A 5,107-nucleotide genomic window follows, 5' to 3' on the forward strand; every position below is an offset into this window, starting at 1 on the left:
TGGCCTCTGGGACCTTGGCGGTGGGCCCTTCCCTCAATACCCCGGCACTCGGTGGGGTGGTCTGAGAGCTGGCCCAGAGCAAGATGGTGTGCTGCATGCGGCGGGGATGGGGGGCATGGGGGGGATGGGGGATGGGGGGTGCGGGTGGACCCCTAGGGAGCATGAAGAATGTCACTGCACGTATGACTTCCTTTATCTGTTGGGGACGTGCGTTGGTGCCCGGGGGCAGAAGGCTGGGCCCGGGACGCCGGGAGGAGCAGCCTGGTGGCCCCCGCCCGGTGGTCCTCAACACCGGGGACTCCCTGCTGTGGGGCCTGGGCGAGCAGCCCTTGGGGGCCGCCCTGAGCTGAGCCGGCTGGCGGGCTGATGGCGGGCGTGAGTCACCACAGCACACAGGGCCAGGACGCCCCGGCAGGGAGGGCCCCGTGGGCGGGGGCATGGCTCCGTCTGGCCAGACGGTTCGTGTCTTCACCAGGCGCCTGAAATAGCTCCAGCGGCGTCCAGCACAGGGAGGAGAGCGTGGATGCCCAGCGGGACGGACGTGCCCGGAGCCTCGGGCGGCTCTGCCAGGCCAGGTAACTAGAGCCTGGCGGGGACACCCTTCTGGCCCAGCCGCAGCCCGCAGGGGGCAGCTGGCTGTCCCCAGTCCTCCCGGAGGTCCCACGCCCTCCTCCCACCCCCGTGGGCTCTGCCACGCCCTCAGTGAGGGAACCTGGCCCCACTGCCTGCTTCCCTGGGGCCCTGGGTGGGCTCCTAGGACCCATGAGACTCTGCGGGTCCCCAAGCCCCCAGGGTCTCCTGCGCCCTCCACCTGGGCCTGCAGATCTGGGCAGGGGTCTTCATCCTCGTCCCACAGGCCCCGTCCCCCAGGCTCCCTTGTCCACCCGTGACAGGGGCATCCTGGTTGGTGTCCTGCCCTGGCCCCTGCAACCCCTGTCAGCCTGCCCAAGGGAGGCAGGACCTCACTGCTCACAGACTATCCTTCAGGGCAGGCCAGGGGCTGCTCTGGGGGGCACTGGGGCCTGTGGGCAGGGGGGACACCCAGGTGAGGTTGGAAGTGCCTCCCTGGGGTACTGGGGCCTCCTGATGGACCTGGCAGATGGCAAACCCAGAGCCTGTTCTACAGGTAGTCTGGCCTGATTTATTTATTCTTTTTTGGCCACACTGTGCAGCCTGTGGGATCTTAGTTCCCTCACCAGGATTTGAACCCGTGCCCTCAACAGTGAAAACGCAGAGTCCTCTAGCAGCTGGACCTCTGGGGAACTCCCTGGCTTCTGCTTTAAATAAATGGAGAGGAAGTCCAGGGCAGAGCCTCCCTGGGGATGAGGGTGGGGTGGGGGGTCACGGGTCCTGTTGAGAAGAGGAGGCCAGTGCAGGGCACGAGGCGTCCTGGGGCGTGTGTGCACGCTCGATCTGTGGCTGGACGCACAGCAGGTGTCCAGACAGGGGCCGAGGAAGGGGCTCTGTGGGAATGAGAGGACACCCTGATGCTGGCAGAGGAAGACCCGAAGCCCAGGAATGCTGTGGTGGTCTGAGCCCCGTCCTCCGAGTACCTGCAGGTCACGTGCGCACTGCTGGAATATCGAGGGCCTGGCCTGGGGCGCCTACACAGGGACAGGTGGGCGCAGCATCCACCAGGCGGGTCTCCTGGTCCTTCCGGAGGGAGGAGTGTGGGGCTGCCCAGGTGGGGCCCTGGCCTGGCTGCGGGGCTCCCGACTGGCTTGCTCCAGACCTGGTGAAGCTAGAGCCACAGCAGCTCCAGGCACGGCTGTTGGCCCGCATGGCCCGGCTGAGGCTGCATCTCCAGGCGACCAGCGCCCCATCCTGCATCCAGGTCCAGCATGTCCACCTGCCTTGGCCTCCCTGGGGTGGGGCGGGCAGGGGCATCCGGCGTCTTAAGTGTGAGGCCATAAGGAAGGCTGGGCGCGGAGGGACCTTGAAGGACTTCCTGTTGTCAGTTTGAGGTGCGGATTGCTGGACTGTGGCATTAACCCTGAGTTTAAAACAAGGCTGTTAACCAGCAGGGCAGCCCCTGGGACATGCCTGCACCTGATGCGGAAGCCGGATGGTGGCACACCACACTGGCGGGCTCGCAAGCACGTGAGTGAGCGTGGTGCGTGGTGGGTTCCCTGGTTGCTTTCCTCTGGGGTAGTGGTGATGCGTCCACGTGGCCTGTCCGCGGGCAGGAGACCCTCCCCTCCACGGGAGAGGGATCAGAAAGGTGCGGCCGGTGAGCTCTGAGTGCACCTCCCAGCCAGCGTCTCCCCTCGTTGGTCTCTGGATGTCAAGAGAGCTGGTCTGAGCCCAGCACATCCCAGCTCAGGTTCTGGAGATGGGGATTCCAGGAGGATGTGACCCCAGGAGTGCTGGCGAGCAAGTGGCTGAGAGCCATGGGCAGCGGGCTCCGTCTGTGCAGGACGGGGCACCACCCGGGGCCACTTGCCGCGGGAGATGCTGTGAAGACACGGGGGAGGACAGCTGTGTCGGGACGGGGCAGAGACCAGGGCCATGTGGCCACCAGGGGCTGCCAGGGCCAGACGAGCCGGGAGGACCCTCCGCTGGAGCCTCAGGAGGAACTCGACCCTGTTGACACATCGATTTCCAAGTTGGCATCCAGAGTGCAATAGATTACGTTGCCATTGTTTTAAGCCTGTCTGTGATCCTGGGTTCCTGGCCCGCGTCTGCCCGGGTTTCCTGCAGCCGCCTGGCCTTGGGACGTCTGTGGTGCTCCTGGCTGGTGGCCGCATCCCTTTGGTCTGTCTCTCTGTCTGTTACCAGCTCCCTACCCACACCACATGGCAGGGGAGGCTCCTGGGGGGTTGATTCTGTCCTGACTCCCATGACCCTGGGGCTGGGGAGGGGTGAGCAGGCATGTGGCCCCTGCAGGCTCTGCGGGAGCCTGAGAAGCCATCTCCGTGCTTGACCAGCTGGGCATCCGTGAGGCCAGGGGCTCAGCTCCCTCCCCCTTGGGCCGTGACCTCACTCGCCCCCCAACCCAGGTCAGGAAACCTGGGGGCTTATCTGGCCCCTGCCCCCATCCTGACCTCAGAGGGAACCCCAGCCTCTGGGCCTCAGGGATGACTTGCTTCTCTGCCTAAAGATGCTTGGGGTCGGCGCTGAAAGACGCCAGTGAACCTGATCTGCCTGCCCAACACCTGTTCGGATGTGACTGCACTCGAGGGGGACGTTGTCAGTGCTGTTTGCCTTGCTAGACCTGTGGCCGCCTGGGATCTGCTTGTCTTCAAGATGATCCACTTGAGTTCAAGCCTGCTAGAAAGAAGGCTTCCAGAGGTGGTTTGTGATGCTGGTAGAGTTCTCTTTCTGGTCCACACACACTGGAAGAAGCACAGACCTGCTGTCCAGTTGGGTTCTCACTGAGGGCCCTGAGTGCTCAGCGTGGGGCCCGTTTGGGGTGAGGGTAGCTCGCTGACACCCAGGAGCCCCCACAGGCAGGCGGGGCCGGGTTTGGGGAGGCCCAGTGCAGCTCCGCCCAAGCCCGGTGGGGGCCACCCTGGGAGGGATGAGGGCTGGTTAAATCGAGTGGAAAATCAGTCTTCAGGGCTCCCCGGTGGCCACCATGTCCCCGGGAAGGCACAGATTACCCGCACGGCCTGGCAGCCTTTGTCTGTGTTTCCCAAGGTGATTTGATAGCTGGACAGCTGCTCCGGAATCCACACTCTGGGAAGGCAGCCTTCCCAGATCTCCGCAGGGGCCACCCGGGGTCTTGGGACGCAGGCGCGTCCCCCCGATGCTGCCCGATCCTGGGACAGACCAAGCTGGCTCCCACCTCCCTGGCTTTGTTTGTGCCATTGCCCCCCAACAGGTCCTCCCACGGCAACAGAGCAAGCAGGGGGACGGCTGAGGGGGTGAGGGCCCAGGGGCCTGCCTAGCCCACCCCAGGCCCAGGTTCCAGCAGTATCCATGGAGGACATGTGGCCATGGCCCACAGGGATCCTGGGGCTGGGCTGGGTCCTCCATGGCTCCCAAAGCTCTCCGGAGCACTCCCAAGTTATATGCACAAATGTGTATGCACATGTGTGCACACAGTGCTGAGCTCTCCTGCACATGTGTGTGCACACGTGTACACACATGGGCACACAGTGCCGAGCTTATGCACACATGCATGTGCACACACGGTGGGCACACGTGTACACAGTGCTGAGCTCGCCTGCATACGTGTGTACACACCTGTGCCCACATGCATGTGCACACACAGGGACCCATTCAGGTAGCAGGCACAACGTGAGTCCCTTTGCACCCTCCTCTGCCTTTGAAGCAGGTGCCAGAGTCTTCCTACTCAAATGCCCCGGCTACCCCAGACCCACAGGGTGTCCGGACCCCCAGTGGCTTCTCCTGGGCTGTTCTGACCTCCAGCGGCTCCAGGAGCTGGCCAGGGGCGGGGAGCACAGGCTGGTGGGGCCCAGGGGAGCAGTCCAATTCTGCTCAGAGCCCCAGCGGCCAGGAGACCCTCCCTCTGCCTGCGTGTGACAGGTGTTGAGGGGGCCCGACTGTGTGCTGGGCTCTGAGGAGCTGGGCTGGGAGGTGGGCCCTGGGCCTGGGTGAAGCTCTGTTTCTGAGCAGTGTGAGGCCCTGGGCACCTTGCCCAGGAGGACGTGGGGTGAGTGGGACAGGTGAGGCCTGTGGGAATGGGCAGTGGCTGGCTGGAGGTGTTCCAGGGGGAGCCATGCTCACTTGATAAGGGGTAGGCTCTGGAGACCCATCCGAGCTGTGCTTCCTGGAGACAGGCCAGGGGCCTGAGGCTCCTCCAGGCCTGATAGTTCTGCAGCAGCTGTTTCCAGCTCCTGGGAGGTGGGGGCCGAGGTCCAGACGCCCCACCCAGTAGCAGTCTGAACTCTGTGGGTGTCTACCTGCCTCATGGCCACTCCCTGAGTCTGTCCACAGGGGGATGGTTGAGCTGTCCCTGGGGGTGGGGATTCAGGCGTGGGCCTCTGAGCTGGTGTCCCCTGGCCCTGTGAGCCGCAGTCTCCCCGTCTGAGCAGGGGGCTGGCCCGGAGCACAGCGCCTGCTGCCCAAGCTTAGAGTTTGGGGCGGTTGACCCCACAAGTCCAAGCGCTGGAAACGGTGCCCTTGCCTGCTGGCAGCCGCT

The 5,107-nt window shown here is 64.6% G+C and overlaps 1 long non-coding RNA gene across 1 annotated transcript; it reads left to right on the plus strand.

Annotated features, from left to right (window-relative positions):
- The first annotated feature begins 521 nt into the window (after window positions 1-521).
- LOC122702234 lies at window positions 522-3,800 on the plus strand. The gene is made up of 3 exons (XR_006343203.1): window positions 522-575; window positions 1,435-1,618; window positions 2,025-3,800. It is a non-coding gene; the product is annotated as an uncharacterized LOC122702234 (long non-coding RNA).
- Window positions 3,801-5,107: the final 1,307 nt, after the last annotated feature.

Source organism: Cervus elaphus, chromosome 10 (genome assembly GCF_910594005.1).
Source record: "Cervus elaphus chromosome 10, mCerEla1.1, whole genome shotgun sequence".
Classification (NCBI taxonomy): domain Eukaryota; kingdom Metazoa; phylum Chordata; class Mammalia; order Artiodactyla; family Cervidae; genus Cervus; species Cervus elaphus.